The sequence below is a fragment of the Dasypus novemcinctus genome, chromosome 27 (genome assembly GCF_030445035.2).
Source record: "Dasypus novemcinctus isolate mDasNov1 chromosome 27, mDasNov1.1.hap2, whole genome shotgun sequence".
NCBI lineage: Eukaryota > Metazoa > Chordata > Mammalia > Cingulata > Dasypodidae > Dasypus > Dasypus novemcinctus.
Genome location: NC_080699.1, coordinates 5,062,579 through 5,077,548, shown reverse-complemented (window position 1 = coordinate 5,077,548; position 14,970 = coordinate 5,062,579). Strand labels below are relative to the sequence as shown.

Below are 14,970 nucleotides of genomic sequence, written 5' to 3'. Positions count from 1 at the left end.
AAGATTATTTAGTTAAGGTTATTTTAGTTATAATTATTAGTTATTTAATTAAGGTTATTATTTTAGTTACAGAAAATTTACTTAATGCTGCTTGTGATTTGGTGTAATCTGTGGTGAACTCCAAACATAATTAATGACATGTCATCTTTTATTATAAACTTTTCCAATAAGTTTCTTCTAATGGATTATAAAATAATACACAACTGTCTTTTTGTGTGTATGTGTTAAGCTGTGGCTTTGTAGAACCACTGCACAAATGACGTATAAAATGAAAAATATTTCCCATGTTTCAACAGTGCTAAGGTTAAGTGTTGGTCTACTACTCAGGTTGTAACTAGCGATGTCCTATTCAGATGTCGCAAAATACAATAAGAAATGGGTTATTGTAAATAAAAATAAAACGTTCACAATTTCTTCAAGAAAGTGCACGATTGGTTTCTTCATTACAATTGTGGAAAGGCAATTTGGACAAAATATTAGATTTAATGATGATGAAAGATCAAGGACCAGAGTCCAATCTGCACAGAGGAGTAATAACATGGCTAATGTGCTAGGCTATACTAATGGTGCTTCTATTGCAGCATTTCTCAGTGTCAATATCTTTAAAGCATTATGTAATTTAGAGCATTATGTATTATGACAAACAGTCAATTAAATTAAACATTTTGGTGATTATAATATGCAAGGCATTTTATATAAAGGTCAAAATGCTTGCTTATCCTGAGGTATCTTACACTCTCCTGGTGAGAAAAGTAATATCTGCACAGAGATATAGGTGAGGATTATTTATTTTTGGCAGAAGAAACAATGTGAGAAAAATCATTGACCTGGGAAATTTAATGATAAGTCTTGGTAGTGGAGCAGCTCAATCTAAAATGTGTGCATTGATGTAGAAGAGTCTAGAAAGGGTTCCTAAAGGGCAGTTACGGAGCTTCTTAATGACACACTGCAGAATCTGAAATGTGTGCTTCAAACAGTAGAAACTAATAAAGCATCTAGAGCAAACAATGACATGACAAGACTGTCTATGGGAGATTATTCCAACAGAATGTTTGGATTGGCATGTTAAAAGAGTGGTGAGAGAGAAAATCCTGACGATGTTACTCCAGGAAAAGATACCCTGAACCGGTGTTGTGTGATTGAGATTTGGGAGACTGAGTCAAATATAGGAGGATTCATTTGCCCAAAATTTTGCCCCTCAAGTAGTTTTTGTTCTACTTAGGGAGAAGTGCCTCTTCATTGTGCCTCCACCGGAGCTTATGCATGGGGTGGAGAGGGAAAGGCAACTCTGCCTTTTCACAGCAGTGCATTTTATGTCATAGAAAATTTAGCAATGCCTCAAAGCATTTTTTTTTTTAAATTTGCCAGACCTTTCTTTTTTTTTTCTCTCTCCACTTCCCATTTTTTTTTATTTTTTTCTCTCCCCTTTCCCCAACCCCCCATCCCAGTTGTCTGTTCTCTGTGTCCATTTGCTGCATGTTCTTCTTTTTGTCCACTTCTGTTGTCAGCAGCATGGGAATCTGTTTCTTTTTGTTGTGTCATCTTGCTGCATCAGGTCTCAGTGTGTGCGGCGCCATTCCTGGGCAGGCTGCACTTTTTTTCGCACTGGGCAGCTCTCCTTATGGGGCACACTCCTTGCGCGTGGGGCTCCCCTACACGGGGAGCACCCCTGTGTGGCATGGCACTCCTTGTGCCCATCAGCACTGCACATGGGCCAGCTCCACACGGGTCAAGGAGGCCTGGGGTTTGAACTGTGGACCTCCCATGTGGTAGGCGGACGCCCTATCCACTGGGCCAAGTCTGCTTCCCTTAAAGCATTTTTAATCAAATTACTGCTGCTGTTGTTTCTTGGTTTCTGTTACTGTGTAATGAGGGTAGGGAAAAGATCTACAAAATAGAATGAAACTGGGGAAAGGGCAGGAATAACAAGTTAAAGAAAAAAAAAGGTTTATAAACATAAAAAGATGCTCAAAATGTTAAACATAAATTGAAACAAAAATAAGACACTGTTTTTCATGTATTCAGATGGGCATGGAACAAGAAGTCTGGTACGACACCATGTTGGTCCCTGTACTAAGAGGCGGGCATACTAATACACTGCTGGAGGGGTGTTAAATGGTGCCAGTCTTAGAAGGGCAGTTTGGCAGCGTAAACTAAAACTTCAAATGCACCTTATGGCTGACTTAGCAATTCTATTTCTAGACCAACTCATACTTACATAAAAAATACATCTTTAAGAATCTTCATTTGATATTTATTGCTATTAGCATATGAAAACTAGATTGATTATTGTGCAGGTGGGGTTCTATTTAAACAAACTTGTTATATCCTTATCATAGAATACTCTGCAGTATTAAAAAAGTAAATATCTGCATTTCATTCTTATGCAGATAGCCAAAAGTTATATTAAGAAAAACAAAAAGGAACAATATTTTCTGGAAGAGTGCATGTACAAAAACCCATCAATGGTGGGTACTACAGGTGGAACAGGGAGCTCTGGTCACCTTTCACTGTATTCTTTTTATACTTCTCATTTTCAATTCTATAATAATAGCATTAAGAAAGAGAGGAAAACAACAGCAATGGAAAGAGAGGAAAACAACAGCAATGCTGAATGAAGATTCTTACTTGTGAGAGCTGCTTTATCATATGGGCTCCAGGCTTCAAACGTATCCAGTAGAGCAGATCACTTGTAGTCTCTCCACAAGGTTCCAGCAATGATACCTGAAGTCATCCTTAGACATGCCGCTCCTCATAAGTGAGGGGTTAGGAAAAACCTTATAATTATTTTTATCACTGTAAAGCAGTTCCTCTATGAAACACAGCCTTTTAAAATCACTCTGTAAAAGAATGTGATTTTGTCATATTGGTGCCTATTGTTTCTGCTTAGGTAAGTCAGATTGATAAGATGTGTGTGTTTATATTTGAGTTTTCCCTTTTTCCTCATGAGAAAACTTGAATTCCCCGGGTGTATTTTAAATGGAAGGATAAAAGAAGCTAATGATTGAATAATTTCTTCAGATAAAAAAAAAGGCCATGTGTCTGACATTGACACTTTACCTAAATATTAGTCAAAGGCGAATGTTAATCAGATTTAGATGAACATTTAGAAAAGGTAGTTAATATAAAGAATAAATCACAGAATGTCTTAACTTTGCAACATCTATTAAGGTTCTGCTACATAGGAGATATCTGGTCATATGTAATTCCTAGAGAAGTAACAGGAATGAGAAATGAGAACATGAAGTCATTTTCTTTCTTCTAAATTCATATTTACCCCCACCAACCGCATGATATTTCTGAATTGATGGCATTTCAATATTCAACCTGGAAAGGTCTGTCATATATTTATATCGTAAAGACTATTATCTTTTAGAACATATACTTGCAGAACAAAGATGCCCTTATTTCAGGCAGTTACCTAAATGAGATGCCCTTACTTAGGTACCTCATAATCTGAATATATTTAATCATTTCATCAAAACTGCTTTCTCTCAGCTCCCTCTCCTGTCTGCTTTGTAGCTTTCCTCACCTTTCTTTTGTAACCAATACCTCTAGACCCAATGTATTCGCACCTCTCTTTTTTTGAAAGAGACTGTTGTGATATTTATTTCTCCTTATCATTCTACTGCATTGCATCTTGCACAACAGTAGAAAAATTAGTAAACATTTGCACAAGAGGTTGATTAGCGGTATAAATACGATGTGTATACCATTGAAAGTGCCACATACTTTACCCAATAAATCATAACACGTATTTATTTTATAACAACTCTTATTGCCAAAGCAGTCAAGCCAAAGAAACTACCAGGGTAATATTTCCAAATAACTCTTCATAAAAGAACACTTGTACAAATTTTACAGACTGATATTAATCTTTTTTTTCCTGTTCTAAAATTTAATGACAATTCACAATTTAAAAGATTTTGGTTTTTATTTTTTTTTATGAATAACATTCCATACTATATTTGCAACAAAAGTCTCTTCCACAGGATAACTCTATCTGTCAAGCTAGCAAAGCTTATAATAAAAGTGAAAGAAGAAAGTAATTGGGGGAAAATAGTTATTTTCAAGTGAATACAGTCGATATCATTTTGCTGTTATATAGGATACAAAAGCAATATCTGTTACCTCTATTATCAAATATAATCTATGCTCTAAACAATTTTGTAATGGGGCATTAAGACTTCCTTTTTAGGCAATGGCAACAACAACCCAACAAAAACAAAAAAACAAAGACCCAAAAAGAAGCAAAAGAGGCAATCTCTTTGACTACACGCAAGTAAAATTAAACCCAGGAAAGAAATATGTCACTATCAACAAATGTACAGGAATATACAGGTTTGTGTCAAAAAAAGAAGTGGTTTCCTTCATATTTTGAATTTTGAGTGATTGTACTCATCTCTGAGTAAGCAAAATTCAAATGCTTTTTCTGCCTTAAAACATTTCTCAAACCTAAGGATAAAAAGAGGTTTTTATGAGCATCACATCTATACCTAAAAATATGAAGGGATTAATTTTGATTCCTTAACTTTGATTCCCAAAAAGGAAAAAAAAAAATTATGATATGGTCATTAATATCATCCTTTTTACAGAAGAAACAGAAGCGCAGAAAGATTATGATTTGTTCAGGGAAACCCGTGGAGAAGCTTCTGAATCAGGATTAACTTGGTCTACAAATCCCTGCCTCTCTTCTCTCACTGCATCTATTGGGTGACGTCCATCCCAGGCCCAGCACCAACCCATGAAACACTGTTTCTTTCTATTCTCCTCTTCATCCAAACCTCGTAACTCACAAATCATCAAATCACAATGGATCAAAACCTGCAAAGTCCTTTAAGTTCACTGGTTTTAACCACTTTCCATGACAGATAACTAAAGGAGAAAAGGAAAGTAGCTTTTCCAAGTCACAGGAAGACGGAAAACTAGGATTGAATTGTCCATCTCCTGCTTCCAAACTGAGTTTTCTTTCATCTTTATTTTCCATATCATCTTTACTTGAAGTAAATTTTAATTATCCTCTTGCTTCTGAACAAAATCCCAATTCCTCAGTCTCTCAAAATCGTCCAATTTTTCTCATTTTACATATTATAACTTATTTGAATTATGTCGGGTTCTTTCTTCGCAGCTCATTTCCTACTTTCTTCTACACAGCTGGCTCTTTTCTGTCCTCTCCTCAACGCTTCAATGGAAGCATTGAAGGAACAGTCTTTGCAAAGCATTCACTGAAACTTCAAGTCCTGTTTCTTTGCGTTCAAACAGGGAATCAGTATGTCCATCCCCCAAATAACTTTCTCTTCTTCCAAGAGCCTCAGAATAAGTTTCTTATTCAATTTTGTCCCAACTAATGGACAATTTTCCATCTCTCCATCATCAGGGATTAAACTTCTCACTTCTTTTGATATCCAAACGTGAGAAGTTCTGCAACTAATTCTGTATACTGATCCAAGTGAATTAATTAAGGAAAGAGCAGATACAGAGAATAATCTTTAAATACTCATGTTCTATAGCTTTCAATATCCCTTTCCACAAACAGGACAGCACTGTGTCTCATGCAAAAAAGGATATTTTGGTAGATAGATAATTTAAGGCTTATATATTAGAAGGAGAATTGGCATAAAACCAAAATTTCCTCCCACACCTTATTTTTTGATGTTTCTGTCATGATAAAGTGCAATATATTTCTTATGTATTACCACAGCTGCATGAGAGTTTTACCCTAATTTTGCATGTAAAGAAACTGCTGGCACAGAAAAGCTAAGTAACTTGTCTAAAGTTATACAGTTATTAAGGTATAGAGTCAATTGAACCTTTAAATTCAAACACCAAATCTCCTAATCCATGCCATCTCCCTATGAGAGTTATATTATTATAATTATGAAAATGTTTACTACTACTTCTACTACTACTGTAACTATTACTATCTGCAAGAGGCTGTGTAAGCAAATCCCTGTAAAATAATCTTCACCAGCCCCATATGGTGAATATGCTAAACTTAACACTGAGAGCAAACCAAGATTATTTACAACGATACATAGGAATTCCGTTTTTTCACAGCATCTAAGCCACGTTCATTTTACCTCAGATTTGGCTGGATCAGGAGTCTAGGTGACTGTGAGACACTGAAATTAGGGCTATAACAAGATGTAGAAAAACAACATTCATTTAAGGTGGCTGGGTGACTATCAGAGACGAAGTTACCTAAAGGTGACTTAGCCACTGGGAAGTAAACACAAAAATTGATCAGCCAATGCTAGCACAAAATAGTCCAAGCTGCAAAGAATCAGTAAGAGAATGTAACAGAAGTTTCAGAAGGAGTACACTGACCACGAGCATCTCAGCTGTCTACAACTCATCCAGTTCACACCGAAATCCACTCCCCCCATGTGTGTAGTTCCTCCACCAGGCCAGGAGCTACTGAGTCCCCTTTATACTCTTACTTAGAATTGCAACCACCCATAGTAGGCTACTGGAAAGAGAGTAGTGATATACAACTAGTTTTAAATGCAAAAGGGATTACTTTTAAGTTTAGTCTTTAAGATACAGACTAATATCACATTTGAGAACAGAAAAACAAATGTACATTTTTAAAAAAACAGTTTATATGGTATATTTTCATAAAATTAATTCCATGTCATTTAACTTAAAACCCAAGTAACCATCCTTTCCTATTAAGATTATGGTTCTTTGGAAATACTGAAGAATTCAGAGTCAGTGATATTAAGGACCATTTACTCATTGGGCTTGGAGAATTTCTTTTACATTTGCTACTAGAGATTTGCACATTTTCGCTAATTGCTTATAGTGAAAAAGATCTCAGGTTAGACAGTGACCTTTTAGCCGCAGTCTTTTACCTCTTCTTTTCTACACAGGTACGGTCACCTTGAAATATTCAGTACATAAAGGGAAAGAGAGTTTTACATTTTGAATTTATCCCACAAAACAGAAAGAATCCTTGTCATACTCTGACAATTAAACCTTTGAGAGAAGACACCTAGAAAAATAATTTTATACCAGAAACCTCAGCACTATATGAAACAACTTCCCCCTGAGTTGCACTATGCCTATTTAGGTTATATTCAGGTCCACAGATACTTCTCAGCTTCCTAGGTTATCTTTCTATGTGACACAATCACAACCAAAGGATTTCAGTTTTAAATTAGTTCTTAGGGTAAGAAAGACCTACTAGTTAATCATTTTAATGACCATGTTCTATAAGTTGTCACATGTTATCCAATTAGGAAATAATTTGAACTTTCTATTTTGTGATTGAAAAAATATTTAACATATACATTCATTCATTCTACATACATTGAACTTTCTATTTTGTGGTTGAAAAAATATTGAACATATACATTCATTCTAGTAATGTATGTCACATTATTCAAACTAAGCATAAATGAGCTTTGGTTTGGAAACGTTGATGACTAAACCCTATTACAGAATCTATTTTATTCTCTATCAGCTTCCCTTAGTATTGTAACAGTAAAACTATCATGTATAAACACATGGATTTATTTAAACTTGAAGACTTAGAAAATCAGTGCATATTTCTAGAGACTTATTCTTTGTTATCCAATGCTTTAAAATTCTTATTTCCCTAAAGAAGCTCATGATATACATTTTATCCAAACTTGCCAATACACTGGAATATTTTCTCATCCAGTTGTTTCAAGCTGTGTTTCTATTTCATTAAGCATTATTACTGAAACAAAACTGTCAATCTGAGGGAAAAAAGTATTAACAAAGGAAATGGATGGTCCCTTAAAAATATACCGTAAAGTGGAAAAGGATCACTTATGTTCCTTTTCCTACTTGATTGTGATATGACAAAAGATACTCAGGTTTCTTACCTGAAACTTAGTCTAAAAACTTTTCTTATTTCATTTAGCTACTGAGTACAGAGTACACACTAAGTTGACCATGAAAATTTTCATTTTCACATCAGTTAAATTGTCTAGACTTTCCATTCTTAGTAAAAGAGGATTTGGGGTATGGCTCTTTCTTCTGGGTTAATATAATTGGATTGTAAATTTTCTAACATTAAAGGATAAGGTTTTACTGGTATTTGATTATTAATGTAAATGGTAACAAGGGAATCACACAAATTTATTTCTCAATCTATTTTAAAAGATATAAAGATTTTCATAGTAAAAAAGGATACATAAACTATAAATTTGAACTAGAAATTTAAGAGAAGAGGGTTCAAATTCTGTCTTTTTCATTATGGGCAATCTTGAATACTACTTTGTATCTTGGTTTATTAGTCTTTATAAAAATATTTGAAAATAGCAACTCTGTAAGGTTCTTTCAGTGCTAAATGGTTTTATCTGTTACTTTGTTCAGATTACGTCCACAACATTTATTTATATCAATAACTCATGAAATTTATGCTGATCGTTAATGAGATGTTTGTTTTAGCACCAGGAATTCTCATTCACTACCTCACACAGTGCTATTTGGATAACTGCATTGAAAGAGGCAGAAAAGAATGTTGATTTAACCAATGAAGTTTAAGGTTTTGAATCTACTGTGAATGTTATAACAAGTTCCTATAATTGAAAATACTCAAAATTAGGAAAATTGGTGGTCATGAACTTATCTGTTTTATAAACTTGCATCATGGGAGATGAGATCAGTTAGTCTATTATATTTTAGAGAAGAATATAAAGAGGACAGATGCGAAATAATTTAACCTAAAAAGGCAAAAATAAAAACCTAACTTAGATCAAATATGAGATTTTCCGTAATTTTCTCAGAAATATTTTTGGGCACATAAGTCTGTTCAAGTTTCCAAGAAAACTTCTCATTATACTTAATAAATGAGGAATGCCAATTAAGTCAAAAAAATTCCTTCTAGAAAAACTAGAATTCTTTTTAAAATATCTACTGTCACTCACCTCTATCTTCTAATTAGTCCTCTTTTTAATCACCAGGGATTTCATCTTATTCTGTACTTCGTAGACGCTAAGTACAATAGTATCTCAGGAAGTGTTCCATCATTGAAATGTAAATTATATATAATACTTAAATGGAAAAAATCTGTGAAGATAAAAATATCTGTTCTAACCTTTCTGAATATTACCTTTATATTTGATTGTTTCAGAAAAGTTCTTTAATACCTTTAATTATGAAATTAATTACTAAAAAATAAAGATGCAACTTTATATACTTAAATGTTTCACCAGATCAATATACCATTTCTCTATCTTTCATCTCATAAATACAAATTCCTGCAACTAATGAACTTTGGGAAATCCATTAAAAGATCTGGTCATGGACCTAGACACATTATTCATATTGTTATCCTGTTAGAGTATTGCCCTCAATAAGAATGCTTTATTAATTTTTCCCCATGGTACTGTTTCAGGCAATGCTTTAACTATCAAAAGGAAGAGAATTTCAGCCCACAACTTATTACCTAAGTGGTCAGCAAAACTCCTCTTGCTAAGCTTCCCACGCTGTAGCTACTACTGGATCATAATGAAAATGAGACACTTCCTTCCTCAGGATCCAACAACTGTAAGAATGATAGCGTCCATTCCTGCTCTCCTCAAAATGTTTATGTAGATAATTATACTTTTTCAGTCAATGGTCACAAAAGAGAGTTTTTGGTCATTCAGTTAAAAGAAATACTTTCATTTTTCTATTAGCCCCAAATACAGTTGCTTAAAATTGCAATAATGCTCTGATTAGACCTGTTTCTGAACCAGGTCCATGTTTGAGAGTGAAGTCACAAACTACACAGCAAGATGAGTGGTGGAAGGCTCAGACAAAAGCAGGAGCTCCTTGCTTTCAGGGAAAATCTCACCTTTTTTAGCCTATGCAAATTAGTGTATCAAATATTTGGAACCATGATTGACATAACAGGAAAAGCGCAATTCCTGTCAGACCTGTTAGCATTTGCTAAAAAATAAATTTAACAACAGTATCCATAGGGAAGCCACTTATATTGAGGTCATTTTGGATTTCTAAGGCATTGCTGAAAAGAATAAGAAGAGAAATTTACTTTGCACGTGTGTGGTGAAATGTATCTAGTGTTTAAAAATGACTGTGCTAAGAAGGAATTCCAGCTTAAGAACACATGGGAAAAGAACATGAGTATAATTTTAATAATATATTTATTAGATAAAGAAATGGTGGATTAGCTGTTGCTTTTTTTTTTTTTATTTCCATAAAACACACAGAAATGTTATTTAGTTTTTGGAATTATTTCATGAGCTATTTTAGAGTTCTATTTCCTTGCACTGGAGAAAAATGGAGCATCCATATTTTGACATGGTTTTAAGTTTTATGATTTGGTGTTTAAGGCAGCTTTAATGTAAAAATTACATTATGCAATACTCTGAAATATATGATAGGAAAGAAAAGTTCTACATTTATCTTATACAAGTATTTTTAGTAGCTAGTACATAAATGCACTTAAATACATAGTCTTATTATACCAAGGTCAAAGGATATAATTTAATACTGCACAATCTAACGGATGAAATAATTTAAAATTGTAAAACCATACCTTTTAAAGAAGTAATATATAATAAACCCTTTAAATATTCACCTTCTATCCACTGTATCAAAGAATCACTACCAAACTTATCCTCATTTTCAATGAAAATAATTAACTAAAAAATATAATTCAAGGGTCTGGGGAAATATAAACTGATAATGTTCCATTGATCAAATTCTTCAAACCATATAACAGTGGATATTCAAAACTCACAAAGGAGGAAAAATTTAATTGAAAGAAGATGGATAGCAAGAACAGATAACAATCACAATAGATTTTAATCCTAAATCTTAAGTGTTAAGGTGTTTTATACACTTCATCACTTTTTAAAATGTACCAATCTCTAATGCAGAATTATTGATCACAGATGCTCAGAAAATAGACCTCTGCAGGGATTCCTGCTTTGAGCTTCCGACCAGCCTCTTTCCTGCCATAAAGTGCTAAGAAGTTCATGAAACATATTAGCAAAGCCGAATAGCCCCAAACAGGACTAAAAAAAACTCTTGCTAGAAACACTCAACTCTTTCACTTAATGTTTGTATCTTCAGCAATAAGAGAGAGATGTATAAACTTGAGTTCTTGAAGTCAGAATTTGCAGAGCCCAACCTACACAAGTGTATGGATCTATTTAAATTAGGAGACATGAACTCTGAACTCAGCAAACCACAGTATTTTAAATATCTCAGCCTCATAAAATTCTACATTAGCTTTTGAAGGATTAGGGAGATACTAGGCTCTGCTATAGAACATTTTTGTCAATTTAGTCTTAAATATAGCCAGATCACCTTCACATTATTAAAGTCACTTGATAATTTTTTTTAAAAAATCACAAAAATATACTTTTTTTTTTTAATCTAGGAGAAGTAAGACAAACTCCACGACTCAGGCAGCCAAGCATACCCTGGCTTTCCTCTTTGGAGTACCTTCTTCCCTTTACTGACACCCTCTGGTTCTTGGTGCTACGTCAGCTTGAAGGCTAAACAACATGCTCCCAATACCTTGACACTGATGGTGGTGAATGCTTTCTGAACCATTAAATAAAAATACATCTCAATAAACATATATTAGTCAAACCTGTTAACATTTCTAATATAGTGTTACTTAACCTGAAACATGAACTTGAGTAAATTTTCAAGAGCAACTCATTCTTTTTAAATAAACATATCTTATACTTACATTCTTGCTTTAAGTTAAAACGTAGGCTTCCTAACTTAATAAAGAGGTTAGACCACCTAACAGTTGAAGTGTTGGTCACCTCAACCAGACATTAAAATATTCCACAAGTGTAGCTTTCCCGAATCTATTTCCAAAAGCACCTTGATATACAGGTGCCTTGTAACTTAGAAACAAAGTCGGGCATTTTAGTTCATCACGGCAGAGGTAATGTTCTTTTTTTATAACTTTTAATAATTCTAACTTTCTTTTCATGTAATTGTCTATGGATGCAAAGAGAAATTAAAATTAGCAATTTTCTTCCTCAAACCTTAAATTTTCAGAAGTTTTAAATGGGAACAATTTAAGGGCTTTTCCCAGCCCCTGGCACAAAAATAATGGCATTCACATTATAATAAACATTTCGCTGATTTTATTTTTTCAAAAAGGCTTAAATATCATCTCAACACACTTCACCTAAGTTACTTTTTGAAATCACTTTCATTTTTTATATCACTTTTCTTTTTAACCTTTGAGTTTTGTGCTGTGTCCTTCACTAGATTTAGTTGGTTTTCATATGTAATATGTTTTTTTATTATTTGTTTTATTTGCCATATTTTTACATAATCATGTTGCTTTGACTACTTGAATTAGAGCAAATATATACCTGTCCAGTTTGAAAGGCAATATAGTGGTCCACACAGAACTTTTAATAAGAATGATTTTGGACATGAAATAAGAAAATGTGCAAAGAAACATGTAGAAGTTGCTTAAAATTGATGATAGTTACTTTGAAAACGTAATGGTCTAATCATTACTAATTCTTTTATATTCAGGGTCATGATAATAATACATCATGAATTCCTCTAAGGTCACTATGATAGTCATAAACATATCTGGAGTTCTTCTGTAATTCAATAGGAATCAATTATACCTCCTCCACTCACTTTAAATTTTTTTTAAATTTTCAATATTTATTTTTTCTGTATTTTTGAATGCTGATAACTCAGTAAACATCTACTTTCTTCATCCTTATTTCCAGAGTCAAATTTGAGAATCCAGGTAGAAGCATGGCATCTCTAAAATATTTTCCTTTACTAAAATAAGCAACAAATAGATGAATTGATTGTAGGTAAAACACTGCACAGTTTAAAAGTTTTTTGCTTCCAGATCGGTATTTCAATTGCCACAATGAACTGTATTTTTTATGCTGAAAGAGTTGTAAAACTTAAAAACACAGTATTTGTAAAACATTTAATGACTTCTCAATCTTTCCAAAATAAAATGAATGAAAACAAAAATTTTCAGGCTGTCGAAATAATTCTTAATTTATTATACACTGTGTTCATATGTATGCAAATTAATATTCTCTCCCACTTGTTTCAATAAAAACTCAATAAAGATGTCTGAACACATTTCTATATTCTTTTTTTGATCTATCACATTCCTATGCATCATTCAACCAAAAGCATAGCATAATCCAAGACACTGTGTTCTCAGTATCTCCAACTTCGTCGAACTCCACTTAGAGAGAGGGTATAGCTGCTGAATTAAAACAAGTTTTAGCTCTGCCAGCTGCCCACAGCTATGTGGACTCTATTTTCGAATATGCGCTGCTTAATCCTAAGGCATCCACTCAGGACCTGACAACAGCAGCCTGTTCTCCGAACATTTAGTTTCTTCTGTAGGAAAATCTCGACCCTCTCCTGGCATGCATCACCTCACGGTTTAGTTGTAGGAATGGGTGATTCTTATTGGGGTGAGATTACGAGATGCACCATTAGATTCTATTTGCTCTTCTGCTTCAACTTTCTGACATAAAATCCCAGCAGAGAAAAATAACATGTTAAAGAAGAAGAAAAAGAGCTTTATCTTAGAGTTTTTACGCTCTGGCAACAGGGCCAGAAAGGACGGCTGTGCAGAAGCCCCGCGTCCCGCACCGTGGCGGCTGGGAGACCGCGCAGCCACCGGCCCCGCGGCCACTTACCGCCTCCGCCGCCTCGCGTGCTCGCCGCGGCTCAGTCCCTGCCCGCCATCCCGCTCCGGGCGGCCCGGGTCCGCGCGCCGCAGGTCCTTCCCCGCCTGTGGCAGGAGAGAAGTGTGCGGGGGCGATCCTTCAGGGCCGGCCCCCCGGCCGCCCCCGCCCCGCCCTCCGGAGGGGGCCCCGGGAACGCATCCTCCCCGCGCCGGCTCCGGGCGCCCGGCCGCCGCCTCCTCGCGCCTGAGCTCCCCGCTCCGCAGTCGGGGAGGTGCGGGGCCCGCGCGGCGCCCCCCGCGGCCGGCGGCGGGGCTGGCGCGCGGGCTCGGGCGGCGCGGGGCTCGGCCAATGCGCCCGCGCGCCCCGCGCCGCGCGCTCTCACTGGCTGCGCCCGGGCCGGCCCCGCGCCCCTCCCCAGCTGTCGCCGTCGCCGCGCCCGGGAGGCTCCGCGGGCAGCACGTCCCCGGGCTGCGGGAGCGCCGGCCGGGGGGCTCTCCCGACCCCCTGGTCACCTGGGGCTCCCCTTCTGCCCCGCTCTGGCGCCCGGGGTGCCGCCCGCCCCGCGCGCGGGAAGCGCCTTCTGCAGCCGCCTCGCCGCTCCGCCCAGGCGCGTCTGCGCTTCTTATCCCTCCGACAGCCGGCACCGAGGCTGCCTTCACTTCGGTCCGCTGGGGGGGCGGCGTTCTCACCTGGGGGGGCGCTGCGCCTCGGCTCCACGCGCGCCGGCGGGCTCCGGCCACGGCCGCCCGGCTCTGGCGCCCGCCTCTTCAGTCTCGCCGCCCCTGAGGCAGCTCCACAGAGGCGGAGGCCACGCGCGCCGGCTCTCAGGCGGCCGCCCCGCTCTCGTCTCAGCCGCGACGCCTGGAAGTGGCGACCTCACCCGGGGGTAGAGCCGGCGCCGCCCTCGAGCCGCGGCTCGGCCGCCCCCTTCGCCTCCCCGCCGTCCCGAGCCCCTCGCCCCCCGCCGGATCCGGCTGCCGCCCCCCGAGGGTCTGTGGAAACGCTCCGAGCGCCCGTCCCTCGCCGAGCGTTTCCACAGAGCACGCGGGAGCCCGGCGGGAGCGCGGGGCGGCCCCGCGCGCCGGCGTCGACCTCCGCGGGGCTGTGCTGAGGCACGCGCACGGGGCTCGGGGCCCGGCTGGGGTCCCGTGGGGTCCGGCGGGCAGCGCGTGGGCCCTACTTCCCCGCCCGCCGCCCCGGGCGTCCTGGCGCCAACGGGCCAGCGCGCGGGGGCCCGGGGCCGGCTGGGGTGTCTCCCTCAAGCCCTGCTGGCCGTTAAAATGGGTCTTTTCCCGGTTTCCCGCCCTCTCCTCCCCCACGGAGGCGGGACAGA

At 38.0% G+C, this 14,970-nt stretch overlaps 1 protein-coding gene across 2 annotated transcripts in view; it reads right to left on the bottom strand.

Moving 5' to 3' along the window:
* The window catches only part of CNTN5 (contactin 5), a 1,236,361-nt gene extending 1,222,555 nt beyond the window's left edge, over positions 1–13,806 (bottom strand). Inside the window, exon 1 of one of the 2 annotated variants that reach the window (XM_058289033.2) lies at positions 13,647–13,806. The gene's annotated coding sequence lies outside the window, so the exon portion shown is untranslated. The remainder of the gene's footprint in view (positions 1–13,646) is intronic. The other variant, XM_058289032.1, reaches the window with a different exon arrangement.
* Between the last annotated feature and the right edge of the window lie 1,164 nt (positions 13,807–14,970).